Source organism: Dermatophagoides pteronyssinus, unplaced genomic scaffold, assembly GCF_027571235.1.
Source record: "Dermatophagoides pteronyssinus isolate colony J.1.1.1.1 unplaced genomic scaffold, Derpt_VIB-CSIC_2022.12 sq0001, whole genome shotgun sequence".
NCBI classification, from domain to species: Eukaryota; Metazoa; Arthropoda; class Arachnida; order Sarcoptiformes; family Pyroglyphidae; genus Dermatophagoides; species Dermatophagoides pteronyssinus.
Window position 1 is genome coordinate 625,400 of NW_027461525.1, and position 23,536 is coordinate 648,935.

The following is a 23,536-nucleotide window of genomic DNA, read 5'->3' on the forward strand; positions in this document are numbered from 1 at the left end:
GAATTGAATGGAAAAAAATGAGAAAAAATTATGCAAATATCGAATCGATTGATTAGTTTTTTCTGTTTCTGTTTCGGTTACCAGGCAATTTTTTTTCTCTTGATAGCCATTTCTTTTTTCTGATGGCGCCATATTAGGGCGTCTTTTTTGTTTGTTTGTTTTTCTTTTGTTCATTCTTTCTTCCTTCATTTTTTTTGTTCGTGTTCGTGATGTATTCAATTCAATGTTGGCCATGAATTTCATATCATTTCAGCAAATAATGATGATCGTCGGGTCATCAAGATCATGATCATCATGATGATGATCATCAATGGGTATTATATTCATACTTCGGGCTTATTTTTTTCAAAAAAAATTTATATATTCATTGATTTTAGCTTCTTTCTCTCTTCTTCATATTGAATGATCTTTAATGGATGATGATTATGATCTTAGTATGATGATGTTTGAAGAAGCAGCAATACACTTGAACATTTGATCAAATATGCTAAAATTTTCGTTTTTGTATCTTTTCTTTCTTTGAAGAATGTAGTGTGTGGATTTATATTAGGAATGAGTTATCCGATTTGATGATTCGAGAAAAAAATCATTTGTTTTGTTTTGTTTGTTTTTGATCTCAGATACGAAGTTTTGCTTTGTTTTGTTTTTGCGTGTGTGATGATAGTGGTGGCCAGTTTTCAGCTATCTCAAGCATCATAATTGGTCATTGGGCAAATTAATCCATAGCATTTTGCGAATGAATGAATAATCTTGATGCAAGAATTATGGCCATGATGTTGATGAGAAAAAATAGCTAAATCACGAATGTTCAGCTCAACTTTGGAATGCCTAAAAAATGATGATGATGATGATTGTTTATATGGTAGTCCTTGTAAGCAAAGCAAACATCCGACATCTTTATTTCATTCATTCCGATTATATATCTGTCATTAGAATTCGATTTGTTGTTTTTCTTCATTCGTTGGTATTTCTAAGCTTGAAAAACAAAATTGGTTCGGTTGGTGGTTGGCCAGTGATTGGTGTGATTAGCTCGAAGATTAATCGATGATCATCATCGTCGTCAAAGAAGAACGAAGAAAATATCAGAGTGTGGTCTGGCCCTGGTTGATGGTGTGGCTTTAAGCATCTTGCAAAAAGAATATCAGATTCAGATGATGATTGAACAAATCACTTTCACAAATTTGTATTTTTATTTCAACTAAGAAAGGAAAACGAAAAAAACGATTACGACTGATTGATTGATTTTTGTTACCTGGATGATTTAGACCTACGTATTTTTCATCTTATTTCATTTAATATATTTTTTCTGGGTAGAAATAGCCAACCATGTCTATATACACATCTTGAATTGTATCATTTATCATCGCGGTTTTTCTGCTTTTTCTTTTCTTGATTTTTTTGATTTACCCACTGATTTTTTTTTCTTTTGGTATGTCGGTTATATGCGAGACAAATTTGAAAGAAAATAACATTTTATTACTTCGTCTCTATATTGATATTTTTTTGATTTTTGACTTTTTTTTTAAAAAAAAACTTAAATTCAATGAAAATTCCATAATAATAATTTCAATCAATTTAGAGGAAAAAAATGGGCAAAGTTGAAAAAGTCTAAATTTAGAGATTAAAGAATTTATCATTTTTTTGTCTACCTACCACACACAAACACACAAACACACACGCATCTTGTCTTTTTCGGTTGATCTGATGATTTTTTTGTTTTCAACCAAACGAAAGAAAAAATTCCTACATTTTCCTACACTTGCTTGCCAGTATAATTTTCGTTTGAACACGCAAAACACATTGTTGAAACTTTGTCTTCTTCTTCAAGACATTCATTCATTCATTCATTGTAGTTAAATCTAATTAAACAGGAACCATATGCAAATGATGATGCTTGGAGCATACATATCGAGGATGTTCATTTTTGCTCCATATTTTTTTCTGTTTGATAAAAAAAATGTCCATATAAAAACCCATGGGAGATACCGATTTTGTACAATACTGATACAAAAAGGGACAAAACAAAAACACACTAATCATTTATCAAATGATTTTTTTGTGTGTGTGTGTTGGTTTTTGAATGGAAAAATGATGAAAATTATCGTTTTTTTTCTTGATGTTCATCATCATAAATAAATGAATACAAACGACAACATCCTACACATCCATTTTGTTGTTGTTGTTTTTTTTTCAAATTTATGTAGCATATTATCATCATGATGTTCATCATCATAATTCATTGATCATGATGATGATAATCTCAGGTATCTTCCCAACGAGAAAAGTCATCATCATTTTCCATATAAATTTATTGCTGTTTGATGGTTTGATGGTTGGTGTATCATATTTTTTTTCCTTGTTCTCTATGTGTGTAGGTGTTTTCGTGTTTTTGGCGTCGTCTATTTTGTCTATTTTGTTTTTTCTGTTTTTCTGTTTGTTATCTTTATGGTTATATGAAGATATTGTTGTTGTTTGGGCCAGGTTTGCTGATGATGATGATGATGATTAGGATTGATTCATTATGGATGTTTTTGTTGTTGAATTTCAATATAAGGGTGATGACAACAGTTTTTTCCGGGAAATTTTCCGAGAAATCTTTTTTTCCTATTGACTTTTTACAAAAAACAAAAAACAAGTTCGATTTGCGCAGCTGCATTAAGTAACAAAAAAAAAAAAGATTTGACTTTTTTTTTTTTGTCGGAATAATAATAAAAAACAGCAAAAAATCACTGATTCTATGACTCATCCATCCATTTGGTTCACGTGTCTTTTATTCTTTCATTCATTTTTTATCGTTAAAAAATATTCTTCTTTGTGTGTGAAAAATACACTTAGCCACACTTGGCATACACACACTGTTTGTCATTGTTTTCTATTCGATGGATGTGCGTGCTTTATCAAGATTTTTTTCAACAAAAAAAAGAAAAAAAAGTTTTAATTCTCCCCCCAGTTCTGTTCCGTTAGTTTGAATCCAAAAGAATTTTCCAAATTTTGATTTCTGTTTTTCCATAAATTCATTGATCTGATCAAACCAATCAATCAATCAAATCAATCAATCAATCAATCAAATCAATCAATCAATCGAGCCAAAAATTAATTGGCCAAACGGCCAAAAACGATCAAAAAATTGATTGGCATAAATTATTATCAATATCACTATTTTTTCAAATATTAAAATTGACTGAAATGATCATCATCATCAACATAATAATTTATGGGGAGTGTGTATATTCACATTGATGATGATTATGAACAAGAATGAAATTGATCAGCCAATGAAGCTTTATTCATTTCATTTCATTATTATTCATAACCGATGTTGATATCCAAAAAAACGAATAAATGAATCCTGTGTTATTTATGATATTTACTATCATCATCATCGTTATTATGATGATGATCATCATCATTAAATGTTTTTGATCTCTATCATATTATTATCGATGATAATAATAATGATGGTTTGGTTGATACAAAAACGACACACGCTTTACAAACGACTATAGCTTTTTTTTGTCCTGGTTTTTCTGTTTTCTGGTTCTGTGTTTTGTTATCCATGCAAACGACAAACAACCAAAACAAAATTGTTATTTTGGATCCATCCAAAGAAAACAAAACAAAATGAATTGGAAAAATTTTTATGTTTTTTTTCGAAATGCGACATCTGATTTTTCTTTTGATCTGGCTTGACTTTTGTTTTGGATTGTTTTGGTTGTTTTGGTTGTATCAGAATGAGAGAAAGATAGGAATGATTTTCGGTCCATTTAATTGTTAATTTAGTTCTGTGATGTTTTGCTCTACATATATCCTGATGTGATATGATTTTGTTGTTATTTTTTATCGACGGTAAAAAACAAAAACAAAATTGACTTTTTCCTATTCTATTCCATTCCATTTAACCCGGGTAGTAAAAACATCACCCAGATTAACATTATTAAGTTTTGGATAAAAATGAAAATTTTTACATTCAAAAATGATTTTCTTCTACTTGATGAGATCATTGATCGGTCAGGATCAGAACCGATAGTCAGATCAAACTTTTATTGTAAAAAAGGTCATTGTATTTCTGGTTGTTTTCAACATTATTATTCATTATCCATTCGATCGAAACGAAACGAATTCAATCGATTTCTGATCCCACCAATAATAATTGAAAATTTTCGTTTTTTTTACGTTTTTTTCATCATTGAATTTGGGTCGATCCTGTAAAAAAACTTTTGCAAGCTGTGTGCGTTACGCGTGTTTTCGTTCTGTCTGTTTTATACAGATATATTACAGGACGCACAAGTTTTGCACGCTTTCCTTTTTTTGTTCGTTGTGTAGGTATATGTTTTTGTTTGGAAATCAATTGGGAACTACAAAACAACCTCTGTATCCCGATGGGTTTCAGCAGCGACGAACAATAATCATCATCATCAGAAGGTCTTATTACATATGGCTTGCTGTATATCCTAATTAAAACATGGCTTGTGCCATGTTGTACATGATGATTTTTTCTCTCTTGATGTACAAATGTGGAAACCGATCCTGTTGTTACAAAATAGCAAAGGAAAAGAAAAATATTTTTTGGGATTCGATGAACAATGTACAAACGCTGATCTAACTGAAAAATATTATTGGTTTTTTGTTCATTGACTGGTTGTTTAGTGGCTGGTAATCTAATCTTTATTCAGGCATTTTGGTATTACGGAGAGGGAAAGCTTCGATAACAAATATGCACAAATAGAAAATCAAAAAATAGAAATTATTATTGTTCAAACCACCGGATGAAAATGTTTTTTTTTCTCTGGTTGGTTATTTGAAACCTCTAATCACTATTCATTTACGTTGTTGAAAATCATTCACCATCATCATCGTTGTTTGTTCGGTTTGGTTTAGTTTTGCTTTAATGTCGGTCTGTCTGTTTCAAACAAACAAACAAAAGCGAAATGATCTATTTTAACAACGAAGCTTGCTGAATCCAGAATATTTTTTTGTCATCATCATCATCTCACAGAATTGACTATTTTTAGGGCGAAACCGCTGCAGTTGTTTTCAGCCACAGAATTCTGCAACCATAACCATTAAGCTAATTAGATGATAAAGCATCAACTATGATGATATTCTTTTTATGGAGGTTCTGTTTTTTTTTTGAAATGAAATATGGAATTTCATTTCGAAAAAAACTAACTTTATCTCATCAGCTTTGCTGTTGATGAAGATGTTTCCCTCATTCATTTATTCGGTTATTCGGATTATGATGAAAACCGACAAAAATTTATATAATCCATTGTATGAATGTAGTTTTTGGATTTCTGGTTTTCATGGTGATTATTACATGATGACAAGATGATATTCATTCATTCATTCAATATATGAAAACAGTATCCATTCGAAAACAATGACGATAATGTTGATGATGATTCGACAATGATGACAATGATGATGTCAACGACCACAATTTTCAAGTTTTTTTCTGTTTTTTTTCTCCTGCCTATTTTAAACAAATGTCGGTATCGTTTGTGTCATGATTGTTTCACTTTTAAATCGGGCGTAGGCATAATTTTTTTTTTTGAACTTTTTTTTTTTTGCGAAAAAAATTCGTTTGAATTGTATGTTGATGAATGGATGGATGGAGAGAAAAATCAAAAATCATCATTTTTTTGCTTGTTTCAATTGGTGAAACTATTTTGTTTTGTTTCATTCGAATCAAACAAATAATAGTTAATCTGATTATTGAAAACAATCGAAAAAACATAGCGTCTCCTACGATTGTTGTTTTTTTCACAGGAAAAAATAATCCAAAACGATAGAGATTATATAATTTCAGTGATGTTAATGATGACAATCAACAAAATATTTATTTTTTTCTTTTCTGGTTGTCAACCAAATTTGTCAACTAATTATTATGTTTTGGAAAATCAAAAGTGATTTCCATGTTTTTTTGGTATACTTTGTTCTGGTTGTGTGAGATATATTGCTTGGCTAATTGGACAAAGAATTTTCATTTTTAACGATACAAATTTGTTTGGAAACAAAAAATCAGGCTTTACCTTCATCAGGCTTTTCAGAGAAAATGTTTGTTATGGCTCGAGAGAGAGAGAGAGAATGAATGATGTTTGACTATATTTTGTGATGATTCGGCAAAAAATGAAAAAATTCTTCACTTTTTTTTGGCCAGGAAAATTCCCAATAGAGAAAATGGAAGCTAGAAAAAGAAGGAAAGAATTCAATTGATTCTTGTAAATTCTTTATTTTTTTTTATGATCCAATTCCAATCCCGCCAATGCTTTTGTTTTGACTTGATTCGATGTTAAATTGCCCGAATATTTTATGAGGGGAAAAAAATTGTTCAAATGTGGCACCATATATTTCACACAAAGAATTGGAAAACATTTCTAAAGAAATGTTTTTGGAAATTATCCGTGACCGAAAACAATAAAAAAAATTGGTTAAATTTAATTAAAAATCATCTGGGTGTTTATTTTGGCCATTTTCCATAAAGAGTTTTCTCTTTGACCATTGTTCAAAACATCATCTTTTTTTTCGGTTATTTCACAAAGGTAATAATTATTTGAAAACAAAACAAAAAACTGACCGAATAATGGAAAAATAATGAAGAAGAATTTACAGCACAGATAGCCAGATGTCCAGAGAAAAACTATTAATTATATTTATTATCGGTAACATATGAATCTTTTTATTGAAAACAAAAAGAAGATTCCACACCTGAATAAATCAAAATTTATGACAAATGATTATCAAACAGGTAGGTAAGGCAGGGTTAATAAATAAATAAATATTGGCTGTTTTGTTTCAGTTAGGTTAAATTATTCAATACCGAAACAAAAAAACATATTTCGATTGTATCGAATTGCATAATAGATTTTCTATTTTTATTGTTTTTTTTTTCTTCATATTTTTCACTGTCTGATTGATTGAATTCAACATCTGTTCAACCAGAAAAACAATTTGAATTGAATTCAATTTTTTGTGATTGTAAAATTTTACCCAAAAAAATACATCATTCATAATTGAAATATCTTCTTGTCGTTTCTGGTTGTTTGTTTGTTTTTTATTTATTTTGTTTAGCAGAAAAATTCATAAATCAAATCTGCTTGCTGCTTGTGGTTTTTTTTTGGTAAAGATTTTTCTCCACATTGCCAAGATTTATTTACTTCTCTTCTTCGTCGTCTTAAGTTAACTTTTTTTTTTTCTTTGGTAAAGAGGGTATATTAATCTCTCTCTTTTGGTTAGAATTGATGATTTATACTCGTTTTGGATCAGTTTTTGTTTCTTGCTTGGTTTCAAAACATCATAATCATTTTTTTATGATGATAATTATTATAATGTTTTTGAAATCGTTTAAAAAAAAGTTGATTAGTTAATTATTTTGTCTTTGCAAAAAAACGGAAAAAAGAGAGGGAAAGCTAGAAAGAGAGAGAGAGAAGAACTTCATTGCCAGTGTGATGTAATGAAGAAAAAGAAAGAGTTTTTTTATGGCATCAAATAAACATCATAAAAAGCATCCTTTTTTTCTCTCGAAAAAATAAAGCAATTTCCGTTACCATAAATAACAGTGTTAAATTTTCATTTTTTTAAAATCATTTAGATCACATCTGTTGAACTGTTAGACAAAATTCTTGAAAAAACAAACAAAATTCTTTGCTGAATCGATTGAAAGTTCAACAAAAAAAAAACTAAAGGTCATTTTATTTAGGTTTTCCGAAATAAGAATTCAATGGTAAAGCAAACAAAGTTTTATATCCTCCCTTTGTTCAAAGTTGTTTGAAAAAAAAAACATTCTTTTCCCTCTGATTCTTCTAGGTCATTAATTTTCATTCGCAAAAAAAAACAACAACAGCAATCATAATAACAATAAAATATCATCATCATCATCATCATCATCAAAATGACATACAGATCAGAAACTCAGTTCAAATAAGTATTCGGGTTGTTTGTTTGTTTGATTTTTCTCTAAAATCGAGCAAAATTTTTACTTTTTTTCATCGTTTTTTTTCATCAATTCAAAATTCAGTTTGTTTAGTCACTGTGTACTGTGTGTGTACATCAATGAATAAACGATTTTTCAACATAAAAAAAATCGAAATTTTTTATTTTTTTTTTTATTATTCTGTGGATAATGATGATGATGATTGAAAGGAAGTTTGTCCATTGATATTTGCTTTGTTTTGTTTTTTCTGTTTTGTTTGTTTCGTTTTATTGACTTTAGTTTTTTAGTTTAGTGATCATAAATTTTAAACAATTTTATTGATGTTATTGATTTTTATCTTGATCTTGATTATGTTGCTGATGTGAATGACATTCGATGATTTAAGAATATATTTTTTTCGGAATGGCAAAACAAAAAAATTGAAAAATCAGCTGAATTTTCCTTGTTTTTGCCCGGTTATGGCCATCATAAATTTCTAGAAATTTGCTTGTTTGCATCACTTAAGAATCGTTTGTTTCACAGAAAAAAAAGTAAGGTTAGAACTAACCCGAATAGGTTAGTATTTTGGGTTATTACTAACCCAAAATGATTAGTACCAACCCATTTGGGTTAAAGATATTCCATAATGGTTAGTACTAACCATTATTCTAACCTATTCGGGTTAGTACTAACCCAAGATACTAACCTATTCGGGTTAGTACTCTTCAATTTAGGTTAGTATAAAGGTTAGTACGAACCCGAAAAGGTTAGTATCTTGGAATGGTACTAACCCAAAAAGGTTAGTATCTTGGGCTATTACTAACCCGAATAGGTTAGAATAATGGTTAGTACTATCCCGAATAGGTTAGAATAAATTGCAATGATTAATTTAGTTCTTAAAACAATATTTTAATTGTTAATTTTCATTTTTATCATCAAGCAATGATAATTGATTAGTTCAGATGATCCAATCACTATTTGATGAGAAATGGGAGTGTGCTAACATCACAGAAAACATAGCTAAGTTCGAAAAAAGCTTAGAAAAAAGTGATGTAATTGATGAAACCAATAAAATCGCTTTTCTGATGAGACACGTCAATGAATATTTTCCTGAGATATTTTGTATTTTTGTCGGAAATCTGTTAGAATTGAAAAATTTTCGCTGAAATAATTCTCAGTTTTTAGAAACGATATGATCAATCTACTTGGTTAAAATTTTCAAGTTTTTATTTTTATTTTGCTTGAATTGAATTGGCTGTGTGATGCAAGAACAAATATTGATTGATACATTGGAAAATCTTTATAAGATAAATGTGAATTTTATAAGCACTTGCAGAATTCTTCTTCATTTTATGGTGAATTTTCCGTTCTCATTGTTTTTTAATTGATTTGGCGCCCTTTCTTTCTTTGAATATTCGAATTCACATCATTCAATTTCGAACTTTTCTTAATGTGAGTTGTTTTTTTAGTCGATGTTATAATTTTTCCTATTTTAAACATTGACTTCGATTGAAAATACATGGCCTCAAATAAAATTATTGACTGGATCGATGTATTTTAATTGTTGACACGGTGACTACATTTGATAGTCGAAACAACTGATTCGACTGATTATCATGTTCTAGATTGATTTGTTGGTTACATTGTTCATCGGCATCTGATTCAAGAATAGTTTGGCAATGTTCAACAATAGGCTAGGTTAGATTAAGATCAGGGTTAGGGAACATGGTCTGAGCTATTTCCTATTGAATTTGATGCCGACTGAAATTTTGTAACCAACAAAACGATCGACAAATATGACTAAATCAGTCGAATATTCGCATGTGAAATGCACACTTGACATTGATTGATAATGAATGGTATGTAATTGAATGAAATGAACAAACTGACGACTTATATTTTTTCCATCATGTATTCACCAACATGTCGAAAAGTCATTCGCTGGAGCGAGATATGGATCATGGACATTGGTCTCAATCGCTAATATTGGACATTGATGAACTGTCTTAGGATTATCAGTGGAATTCGGACATTCACTTGTGAATAGCACGAAAAGACGAGTAAAAGATGGAAGATAAAATGTTTGGACGCGCCATCACAATAAACTAATTTTATTTTTAATTCAATTGAATATTTTAATAAAATCAATTTAATTATAATTAATATGGGATTTAATTAATTTGTGGAGGGTGAAAAAGAGGAAATAATTAATTGGAGGAGGATGAAAAGGAGGAAAAATTGGGAGAGACTATCGATTGTAGATTCGATAGATCGATTAAACAATCGTTGCAACGAAAATTGCCAGGAATCATACAGGGTTAGTACTAACCCGAATAGGTTATGGAATCCTCTGGTTAGTACTAACCCATTTGGGTTATTAAAGGTTATTTTTGATTCCCAACCCAAATGGGTTAGTACTAACCCGTCTACTTTTTTTTCTGTGTTGGTTTTGGTTGTATGGAATTTTAGTTTTTTGTTTCTTTGGATATCAAATTTACCAAACATGCTTGCATATGAAATTTGTAAATGTCATTTTTTGAAATTAGATATTGTCGATATAAGTATAAAACAAGTATAAAAAGAATGAAAAATGGATGCAATTCAGGATGCAGTGATCTTCGATTATGTTGATGATCATTGAATCAAATGGATAGATTTTTTTTTACTTGTTTCTTGAAAAGCAATTCTTACTTTGAAACCTAAGATGATGGTTTGCTGCTGGTTTTTTCCATAAACAAAAATCTTTTTTTCATTTATTTTGTTTGTGATCTTAATTTGTGTGGATCAGAGTAAACATTCTATTCGCTATCCATTTGTGGCTAGATAAAATTTATGAAATCGATTTTCTCGATTCTATTTTTCTGGTGCATCCTTCCTTTTTCTTTTTTCTCTTGAATTACATCAAACATGGGTAAAGTATATGGGAGAAGAAAATATATTACACGGAACAGGAAACATAATCGATATTTACTTAGTTATTCTTTTCATATCTACTTTTTTTTTTTGTTTAGGGAAATATCTTGATTCAAATATATCGATTATACAAGGATAAAAAAAATGGTGCATCTTTGGATCGATTTTTTTAGTGTTTTTAACAAAAAAAAATTCAAATTTAACCCCAAATTATATTACACAACATTTATTTTTTACCGTCATCATTATTATTCTCGGTAAAGCCAAATGCAGATGATGATGATGATGATGATGGAAATAAATCATCGATAAATATCGATTTTTTTTTTTGAATGTCGTGTATAATTTCCACAACATCCACCAAAACTAAAACTAAAAGTTTTTTCGTCTTTGTTTTTCGTTTTTGTTCAAAGACTATAATCACATATTAATTTGTCATTTGTTTTATCGATGACGATGATAATGATGATGATGGTCAGTTATGATTTCTTTTGATTCAATTCAAATCAAATCATCATAGAAAAATTATCGATCGTTTTTTTCTTTGGAAATTGAACAAAGGTTACATTTTAGTGAATTGTAGTGATGACAATCAAATGAATGAAAAGAATGGAGAAGAAATCCGTGAACACGATTGAATGAATAAAAAGAAAGATTCTGATGTCATTCTTGGATTCTATGAAACAATGATGACGATTATGATTATGATCGATAATAATATCAATAATGTCTGTGTGTGTGGGTGGCTATTATTTCAGCGGTGCTATCTTCGATTTTTTTTCCCTTCTTCTTTCACCCCTTGTAAGCCGAGCGAAAAGTGAAATTTTCCCTTTTCATTGTTGAAAAGCACCGATATTGGAAAACAAAAAAGATCGATTTGTCAAAACAATTGGTAACGACACTTTTATTATTTTTTTCCTCGGTTGGTGTCGTTGTTGTTTGTCAATTCTAATTTTATCATCGTTATTTTTTTTTGTTCTTTTCCAAATTAATTCATTTCGATTCGGATCGTTTTTTCTTCTGTCTTGCTATTTGACAAACACAAAGAAAAAAAAATGTTTCGTTATTTGAAAATAGATAAAAGCCACGGTGTCAAAACAAATCAATATTTTGTTTCTGTTTCGATATCATAATTCCGTTGACATTGTGTATTATGATTGGGCTAGGATATTTGTAATTGAAATTTGCAATTGTCAAAAAAATCATTTTCGATAATGACAATGTTGTTGTTGTTGTTTATTGTGACAAAAAACAACAACAAACCAACAACAACAAACGACAACAACAAAAATATCGATTTCAAATTATAGTGATGATTATATTTTACCATTTGACAAAATGGGCATCCAAAAAAATTGGATGAAAATAGAGCAATATTGGATGTGGATAATGATGATTATTATTATTATTTTAATTAAAGAAAAACAAAAAAATAAAAACAAAGACAAAGAATCATCATTCACACACAGATACTCTTCTGTCAACTTTAATTTCATTCACTTTCTCTGGTTGATCTTATTCTTTCTCTCTTTTTTTCTATATTGAGAGCAAAAAAAAGGCCAAAAATGATGAATGAAATGAAATGAATAAAGACGAGAGAGACAGAAAAATTCATAAGACAATTGCCAAGTAGTGATGATGGTAGTAAGAACAAAACAAAACAAAAAAAACTTCATTTACATAAACTAATTAGTTGAGTTTTTTGTTTTTGTTTTTCTTTTGTACTGAGCTTATGAACATTCATTCAGTTCAAAAAAGAAAAGAAAAGATAATGTCATCATCTTTGATCATCATCATCATCATTGTTGTTGAATTTGGTTGCCATATGAATATCGGGCGCCAATGTATGTGTCGACCGGCAACAACAACAACAAAATTCAATGATGATGATAATGTTATTCATTCATTCATTCATTCATCCATTGAATTTGTTTGTTCATCTAATTACTGTCGTCATCATCTTCATCGTCATTTTCATAGGAAATTTGAAAATGAAAATGAAAATATATAGAGAGAGCAAGAGTGTAACACAATATAAACATTCATTTTCCATACAGAATTTATAATAATGTTTGGCATGTTACACACAAACACACACATCATTTCAAATGTTTTTTTTTTCAATTTCCAATTCACAACTAATTTGATAATAATAATAATAATTTTTGGCTGTGAAAAATTTTTCATTTGAAAATTTAGCCGACATTTAAATTTGATTAATTCGTTTGAATTGTTGTTATGATTATTATTTGAAATTCTGGAAAATTCAAATCAAAAAATTTGAATTTGAAATTTCTGAAGAATTTCGCATTTCTTCGTTGATTTTCCGAATGATTTTTCATTTTGAATATTTCTTTCTGATTTCTGGCCCAACCTTTTTTTTTGTTTGATTTGAAATCTTTTCCTCGTTTTCCAATGATAAAATGTGTTTATCTGGTTTTGAAAGAAAGAAAAAATTGATTACAGAAACTTTTGACAAATGAAATTGGATTTTTTTTGTAAACAAAGTACAAAATTACCGACCGACCGACCAAACGAAAAGATCAATCAAAATGATAATGAAAATGGTGATGGTGGAAAGACGAAATCGAAATTAAACTTTGTGATTCGAGAATTCAATCATTCTGTTTCTGTGTTTGAAATTTAATTGCTTAATTTGTTCTTGGAGATTCGGCATCAACAAAACTTTTTTTTGTTGTTGCTGCTTCCATTTTGTTTTATCAATTTTACTTCTGTTTTTCCATCTTTCATTTTGATTATCAAAAATGATTAGCCTTGATCTTGATCTTTAAATACAAAAAAAAAAAAATGTTTACCTGTGTTCAATCTCTGTGTTTATCTTTCTCTCTTCATTATCTTTCACTTATATAATGGCTAAGTGTTGAAAAAAAACAAATCTAGTTAGCTGCAATTTATATTTAGTTAGTTAGTGTAGTTAGAACTGTGACAAGGTGTATTTCAGTGTTTGTGTGTTTCAATGTTTGTCTATGAGAAATGATGTTCAAATAATGATTAGATAGGATAAAATATTATTGTTTATCAGTGAAATAGTCATTTTAAAAACATTTGAAAATAAATAAATGAATACAGTGTGTGTTTTTTAACATAATAACAATATCATTTCATCACGATACACTTGGCCACTTGAATTGTTTATAATTTTTTTTTTTTTTTTTTTTTTTTGTTTTCCAGAAATGAATGAATCATTTTGTAATTGGTTTTTTAAAAATTCAATGTTGTGGTTAGCCGCCACACCAATGAAAAAAGATATTATGTTGATGATAATTTATCATCATAATCATCATATTCATGTTACTTTTTTTGTTTTATCATTTCCATGTTAAATTGGTGGTTACCTTTGTCTGTCTGACGTCTGTCTGTTGTTGTTAATTTTATTATCAACAACAGACCAAAAAAAAACGATACAAATCAAAAAATGAATGAATGAATGTTTTCTGTTGTTCGGTATATAGATTCATTTTTAATTTCTGGAAATTATTTTTCGCCTTAACTACAACACTAACAACAACAACAAAAATAACATTTGAATATCAGTAGTAGTAGGAAAAATTTATTGCCCAAAAATGAAATAAATATGGATTACATTGATGAGGATGATAATGATGATCAGAAAAACATTATTGGTGTGTAATGGAACAAGCAAGCAAGCAAGCAAACGAATTAAGCCCTATGGAATCTTTCTTCATTTTTTCTTCGTTTCATTTCATTTTTTCCATCATGATGATGATGAAACGATGATGGTAGCCAAAAAAGAAAATTTTCACTGAATCCAATGTGGAATTATTATTATCACATATATGTGACATTTGATGATGATTAATAGCTTGAATTTTCTTTCAAACTACATGGCTTATATAATAATATTTGTCGCCCGAACCAAAAAAAAAACTCCTTGCCATCATCATAATCATAAATGATTCTTGATCAAAGAAAATGGTCATTTTCCATGATGATTATTCTTTCTTTTTTTACGAAATACTTACTTACTTCGTTGGTTGGTCGTAGTGTCATCATCTTTTATCTCTCTCTCGGTGTTTATGTTTGCCTCTCTCTCTCTAATTTTCACAAATAATTCTCTGACAAGATATGATGATGATGATGATGATGGCAATGATATTTACATTAATGTTTTTTTTTCTTCACATTGAAAATACAGTACAGGACATCTATCCATATGTTTATTTCATTAGTATATTTAGTATATTTATTTATTATTCGTTGATTCAACCAACCGTATGAGTCTTTTTTTCTTCGCTGAAAAGAATGATGATACTTTGATACGAGATTATCATGACGATTTTCTTTTGCTAGGAAAAAATGATTTTGGCAAAAAAAATGGTGACGATAATGTCGTTGTTGCTGCTATGTGAAATCCTCTCTTGAAAATGACCATTTTCACTTCCATTTTCTTGAAGATTTGAATTTAGATTTCTCTTGCTTACTCTCTCTCCTTCTGGTACATTATTTACTTGATTTGACTTCTTGATATCTAACTGATGCAATCTATATTTTACATTTTTACATCGATATTTTCTTTCTACCAAAAAAAAAAAGAAAAAAAGATTCGGTAATTTGATACTAATTTTTTTCTCTCTCTTTTTTCTCCTTTTAAATTCTTTAGGTAAGTTCAATCGATTTCGTTGAAGAAAAAAAATATGCCTGTCTTTTTTTACTGATGTGGAAAGTTTTTAACGATCATCATCATCAATAAGGAATATAAATTATTCGAGAATGCATCATTACAGTACTTTACGTTCATCATTGGATGATTATATTCACTTTTAATCGACAAGTAACTTACCTTTTTGTTTGTTTGTCTCGTTCTCATAAGATCATTGCCATCAAAGAACATTCATAATAATGACCATCGATAATATTTTTGGGTGATCAAAATGGACATCATTAGATTTTCTGTTTTTATTTAAATTTTCTCTTCGCTTTTATGTCCATTGTTCACATCATTATGTCGTACATATAGTGATGGAAATTCAAAACGAACATAATCGATTAATCGACTATCATCATAATCATCATTGTTTATAACTCGTTAGATTTTGTTGTTGTTTTTTTTCCATAGAATCAAGGTTAATGAATGAATATTGTTTGCCCTGTTCGATTGCATTATTCACATGAAATATGATGAAAAATGATGATTTGATAATGATTTTCATAGTTTACCTGATGGTAACAGGTTACATTGCTGCGAAAAAAAATGTCCAAAAAAAAATTTTCTCATTCATCATCCACCACCAACATCCACTAACAACAAATTCATTGTCGTGATACTTGGACTGAAAATTTTTTTCACTAAATTCTCTCTTTCTTCTTTGAATAAAGAGAGCTTATATACATTATAATTATAGGTGTTAACTTGATTTGAGCTTAATATGTTTTTTATGGATTTTCATTTTTTTTTTTGCATAATCAAGTTATTTTCATTCAAAGTTAGCTGTTTGTTTTTTTTGGGCCGAAAAAAATATTCAAGAAAAACAAAAATTTTTACACAGAAAAAATTCTTCTTCGTCTTTATTATTTTACCGTATCGTGATCATTGAATTTTGCACGATTTTTTTCATGTATAATCTTTTAATGTGGATGTGCATATTGTATTTTTAAATAATAGTGATTCCAGATTTGGATATGGAGAAGAAGAGAATTCATATTTCATTCTTTTCCCCCTAAGCCAAACTTACTATGAAAAATTCTTCAGAAGCTTTAGATTTGTTTTCCTATCTTCTAAATTTCTCGAAAACCATTCGATTATAATTATCATCGAAAATAGTCATATAGACATTGTATAATAATTAGAATTAATTATTTTGTTTTTTGTAAGCCAAAAAGTTTATCCATAAGTTTTTCTGGCGATCATCATCATCATCATTATTTTTGATTGTTTAATTTTTTGCTTTTTAGTTTCTTATCTTTTTCCATTCAAACATCACAAGAAACACATTGTGTAAAGTAGTGAAAAATTTGTGAATTTTTTTTCTTGGTAAAAATATTTTTATAAAATGAAGAAAAAAAACTTTCCAAAATTCATTAGGAACTACACACATTCACTTGGTCATTGATAACCTGTAATTATTGATAATTTCAAAGTTTTTTCAGTTTTTTGCTTTGCTGAATGTTGAATAAGTAGATCATCTTTGTTGTCGACGTTATCCAAAAATCAATTGTCCATAAATCAAATATGATGATTTTATTTGGTGATTTTTTTGATATTCTCTCTCTCTATATGAGATGTTAGCTAGCAAAAAATCTTTATCAGAAAAGAATCATTTTTAAAAAAGTATTCAATTTTTCTTCATAATGGAAAATTTTTTCATATCTTTAACCCGATATTTGGTCAACCCGGAGAAAAGGTGTGAAAAAAAGGAAAATAACGTAGGTTGAATAAGAAAAGATTTTTCTTCTTCTTTTCATTTGATTTAATTAATTTCATTGAAACAAAATCGACTAAAATGAAAGAAAGATGCTATGTGTTGGTGGATGCTTGATTTTTAACTTTTTTTTGAATGAAAAAAATTGATACAACATTTGTATAATTTATTCAAGATTTTGAAATTTGTTTTTCATTTATTTTTGGGTTGGTTTTTATTTATTTATTTATCGTTGTCGTTGTCGTTTGATTGATTATTCTGAAAACATTGTATTTAAAAATTATCTCGAAAAGCACACATTTGATTTTCCAATGAAATTATTCAACTTTCTCGAATTTATATATTATGCATTCTTTAAATCGAAAAAGATTATATTTCAAACAACAGAGATTTAAATAATAATCCGAACCACAACAAGTGAAATGCGAAATTCAATGATAATATCATCATTTTGACAGCAAAATAAACCAGAGAAAAAAAGATTATATTTCAGTTTTGAAAAAAATGGTGTGATTTCCATTTTCAAACTCGGAAAAATAAAAACGGAAATCTTGAAAATTCTTTCACTTACTTTGAATCTCTCTCTCTCTCTCCCTCTCTCCTTGTGTTTTGTATGATGTTGATGCGAGTAAGTGATAAAAATGAACAAATTTTCTTCTTCTTCATCTTCTTTGGTTTCTTCATGTTGTAACTTGTTTTTGTTTGTTTGAATTTGTATATCGCAATTAAGATTACAATCAATCAGAGTGAATCATCATCTTTCTTAATTCTAAGATCTATCAACAAACGCACACCACTTTGTAATGAATAATGTTGATGATCACCAGCAGCAGCAGCAGCAGTAGAAATGTGAAATAAACTTATTTTAATTCCATCATCATCATCAAAGACATCCCAGACATCATCATAGATAATATAAATAAATGTGTCTTGCGAGTGTGTTTGCGACATAATTTTTCTGATTTTTTGTTGCTTTCCCCATTTTACATTGTGTGTGTATGTTACACTTTGAAGATCAACACACATACACATAGGCGATACTTTTCACAATTTGTAAATCGATTTTCTTAAGCTAAACATCCTCATTATAATCAACGAAAAAAAAATTGATCTTAACATTCATATTGGTCAATTGTCAAAAAAAAAGGCCAAAAGCAATTATATAACTAATGTTTTTCTGAATGTCATCGTGATCAAAGATCATCATCCACATCATTATTATTAATAATGATAATTTTGGGTTCTAAACTTTGGGGATACTTTACAACAGCAAAAAAAAAACAGATGTAATCAGCAATTTTTTGTTGTTGTAAATTTTCTTTCTTTTCTGTTGTTGGTTGGTTGTGAATATAATAATGGTTATCTTTGATGTCTCTGCTTTGGTTTTTTTCTTTTTTCTTTCTTATTTTGATTGCGTGATGATGATATCCTAATCAAGTCAGAATTTTTTTTTTTTTTTTTTTTGGTGACCTAGCCTTTTTTCAACCTCCCCCTTTTCATAATAAACCTGCTTACCTGATGATGATGATGATGACTGTTTTCAGTTTTGGGGAGAAGGCAGGAGGGTTATATCTGATTTTTTTTTGTCATTCTACAGTAATATCTCTTTCTGTAGTTTGAAAACAAAATTGGTAGACTTGTATCACTGTAGCAATATATTTACTGACCACATGATTATTACTATCCGAAGCAAACAAAATAAGGAAAAAAAACACTTTTAAAGTCAATAAAATTGATAAGAAAAGTGGAAAACCAAAAATTTTAAAGCTAAGCTAATTTCCAGTTTCATTAAGATGATTTTAAGATTGGTAACGAGCATCATTTCACCAAACATCTGGTCAAATCAAAAAGAGATTCTTGTTTCACATTTTAATTTGATTCTTTGTACAAACAATAGAATTGATGATTTGATGAACGTGCAAAACTAAAATGTCACGTTTTAAAATAATCAAAAAAATTAACACGTGCTTTCCTGCCTTTTCATTCTTTTTTTTTCAATCAGCATTCAAACAATCAAATGAATAAATTCAGTCAGCAAACAATTACGCATCCATATCAAATTCTTTTTGATGGGTGATGAATGATGGAAAGAAACATTCAAAACCATTTTTGATGATAATAATCTTACATCACCTTTTCTCTTTTCATTGCCTCATAAATTAGTGTTGATGGTGATCATCATTACCAATGACGATAAACATCTCACTGTCTTTGTGTTTTTTTTGAGGTTAATTTTTTTTTTTGTTTTGTTTACAGGTGTGCAATGAATCAAATGAGCTTTTATAAAGTGGCCAATGATAATGATGATTATGATGAGATTCTATCCCGTTGATATGAATATTCGCAATCTTTATTTACTAAAGAAAATGATAATAAAAAATAAATAATGATGCTGATAAGTAGAAAGATCTTTTCCATAATCGGTTTTTTAAAAATGTTTTTGCAAATGAAAAAGATTTAAAATGATGAATTTTTCATTGAACAACAACAACATCTCTAGTTACAAACACACATAGAGTTTGCTCTGTCCAAAAAGATTTGATTTTTTAAAAATTTGAATTTTTGAAAAAAAATCCTTTTACATTTGACAGTTTCTAAGGCAGTAAGATATTTATGACATTAGATACTTACGACTAGTTGTTGTTTGCTGGTTTGATTTTTTGATTTTGACTTTTTCTCTGATTTCGTGATATAATCTGAAGAGATAATATCACTTGTTTGTTGTTCGCAAAACAACAAAATAATATTTAGCACATCTTAATCCGATTAACACACACTCACCTTGTTTATGTCGAGAAAGAAGGAAAACTTTAAACATCCTTTTAGTTTTGATGACCAAAGCAGATGTATTTTTGCAACGAAAAAAAGAAATGACTGACAAAGATTAAAAAGGTAAAAAACGATAATTTCACCTGCTGACATTAATTATTATCAATATTAAATGAGAGAATTGATTCAGAGATAACCGAATTAACTCTGTTTAGTTTAGTTTTGTTGTTTATCAAGATACCATAAAGATCATGTTTGCGTGTCGAAATTAAATTGATTATTGATGATGATCGGTCAGTTTAGCCATAAGTTACCTAGTTTATCCTTAAATGTTGAAGGTTTTTGGAGATTTGAAGATTCCACCTTGTAAATATTTTCCATTCAAATCGATCGATTGAAAACAATCCTGGATGTCAAAAACCAGAGAAAAGAAAAAATCAATCAATATAAATCGATAGGGTGGTTAAATGATTTTTTTGCTTTCTGATAGCGCCTAATTTAAGTGTTTTTTCTGGTTTGGTTTTGCAAAGACATTCAGTGATAATAGAATTTTTGTTTGATATTTTCGTTGTTATTGTTGACCATCTGCGTCCGAACAGAAAAAAAAATCATTAGGAAAGATGCCAGAAAACAAAAAAAAAAAAGAATAGGCAAGAAATATGGGGTTGGACAACCAAAACAAAGCAACAAAAATCTAATTAATGTGTGATGGTCATCTTGATGGAAATTCTCTATTTTCCTATGTAGCCAAGCCTAAAATGTTGGCTGATGATATTGGTGATTCGAAAAGGTTTTTCTCTAAAAACAGTACGATATTGTTTCGTCTTTTGGTTTTGGTTTTGAAATTTAAAATTAAAATTGATTTAAAATTCAATTCTTTTTTCGGTTTTGTTTTGGGCCCATTTTTCACTTACTTACTTCACTTATCGACTATCAAAATCATAAATGATCATTGGCACCCATCATCTTTGTAACATCTGTCTTCTGATCATCATCTGATGCGGCATAGATACCCATTTTGAACAAAAATCATACCTTTTTCCGGAAATCTATTTCGTGTCTTTCGGAAAGAATTATTGATCGTTTTTCGTTTGGTCATTCGGAAAATAATTGTCTATTTTCTTCTTCGGGATATGATATGACAGGATAAAGCAAGAAAAAAATTGATGGATTGAAATAAAGAAGAATATATGGAATTATATCCATAAAGAAGAAGAAAAATATCCATCAAATGTTGATTATAAAATCCAATATAGAAAACTATATTCATATGTTTAAATCATCAACAACAATGAGAAAAACATATGAAAAATAAGAAAATGACAGTTGATGAGTTTTGATTGGATTTTTTTCAGGGTAGTAGTTTTTTTGCCGCCTTACCCATTATTATTATCATTGCATTTTTTGTTGAAAAGATGTTGAAAATGGCCAGCCATATCATCATTTTGATCATCATCATCATTCTTATGCAAATGTGTGAATGTCAATTTCCTTGCAAACAATGATAATTTTCATAACAAACAATTTTTTTTTCTCGTTCAATTTGATTTGTACTGTGGAAATAAATAAAAAAAAACGAAATTGGAATATGAAATGAAAAGAAAAAAAAAATTCAGTCACATTGATCATCATCATCATGCAATCATTTTTTTTCACTTCTCTTCATTTGTTTCCTTGTATTGAATGAAAATTTTGCTATCTCTTTTCTTCTTTTTCTTCTTCAAATACTGATCAAAGAATTTTAATCTTTTGATCAGTAATATTTGATGTGATCTGATGATGTTTGTCTACATTAACGCTTCTACATTTTTGAATTTTTGATTTGAATTTTCAGTTTTTTTTTGATTGTTCCATTTTGGTTCGTTGAAATTGATGTATGTGTGATTCAACATGATTGACTGATATGATTTTTTCTTCTTTTCTCGGGCCATTGTTGCCCGTTTTTTTCTTTTGTGTAAAATATCCGATTAAATGCTAATGTTGTGTCCGACATCATCAATGAATCATTCATTTTTTTTCTCCACCGATTTGAATCATCAATGAAAATCTTGTTGAATTTTTGATCTGATTATCCTTGTCGATGTTGATGATAATGATGATCAAAAAAAAGATCAGATAATTTGTTCGAGGTCATATAGTTCATTCAGTATTTTCGTTTGGAAAATACTGTTATATCTAACTTGGTTATATGCGATGCTAGAAACACTGCGCTCTAAAATGCTGGCAGATTTGATATTGAAAAACGTTTTGAAAGAAAAATTTCAATTTTAGTCCCAAAAACTTAATAACTTTTTCAAAAGTCAAATCGACTTTATCATCTAATAATAATCATTTTATTCTTTGCATCAAATTCAGTTTTTTTCTTTTTTTTTTGGTGTAAATCATTTTTCGACCAAAATTGAAAAAAATCACATTTTTTTCCTTCCTCGTTAAATTCATATTTTATTATATCGACAATGGCTAATGATTTTCTCGTTTGAATTATTCATTACCTTTTACGGGGAAAAGATGCAAGAAATAGGGTTAAAAAAAAAGTTTAAAAAAATTCTGTATGAGAAAATTAACAGAACGGGTTTTGCAATTTTATAGCTTTTTCCTCTTCTTTTGCCTGTTTTTTTTTTGTTTCCAAGTTTGCAGAGGGAAAAAAGAAAAGTTATTGAATTTTTTTTCCAGAAAAATGATAATCGACCTTAATGATGATCGTATATGGCTCGTTTAGGTTTATTATTTAGTCATTTTTTTCTTATTCACCAGATTTTCTTTCTTCCATCATTGTTTCTTTTATTCAAATTTTCAACTAATTTCAATTTTCAATTTTTTCTTTTCTCTTCTCTTTTGTCTGTTTAGGTAAGCCATCTTTATATTTTTTTTTGAAAATTTTTTAGCTGGGTTTCAATTATCGGATGACTTTAAAACGGAAAACTGTCCCTGCATATGGCACACTACTATGGTTAAATTTTCATCATCATCATTACCATTATCGTTTTTGGATCCATTTCTGAAAATGAATCTCAAACCAGTCATCCAACATCGAAGGATGAGTTGATCATTGAGTTTTCGATAATAGAGAAAGAGACAAAGCTAAAAAACATCTGCCCCATATTAATTTAGTTCAAGTTAATATTATCATCATTTGGAACTAGAAAAAAGTTGGATTCTTTGTAGTTTGAAAAATGATTAAGAATCATAAATTATCACCACTATCTTTCATATATGAAATGTTTGCAAAAAAAAAAAACTCAAAGTGAAGAGTTTTTTCTTTCTCTTTTCATTTTCAAACTTTTGACTATTGCACACAATTGTGTCACTTATGGATTGGATTAAAGTAGTGTTTGAAAAATAAACAGAAGAAAAAAAATGAACATTTGATATCGATATTGGATTTGAGAATTTGATAAAGTTGCTATGATGATGGTTGCTTGAGAAAAAAAAGAAAGAAGTGAAAAACTGACTGACTGACTGAAACTTTTTTTCGTTTCTTTTTCCTTTCGTTTTCGTACTTAATGATATCGAAGAGAGAATCGAAAGAATTCATTTAGAT

At 28.7% G+C, this 23,536-nt stretch overlaps 1 protein-coding gene and 1 long non-coding RNA gene across 3 annotated transcripts in view; both read left to right on the top strand.

Annotated features, from left to right (window-relative positions):
• The window catches only part of LOC113788894 (uncharacterized), a 62,616-nt gene that overhangs the window by 14,718 nt on the left and 24,362 nt on the right, over positions 1 to 23,536 (top strand). The gene's annotated exons all lie outside the window — the stretch shown is intronic.
• LOC142645031 (uncharacterized) lies at positions 8,323 to 10,071 on the top strand. Its single transcript, XR_012846210.1, has 2 exons — positions 8,323 to 9,771; positions 9,847 to 10,071. It is a non-coding gene; the product is annotated as an uncharacterized LOC142645031 (long non-coding RNA).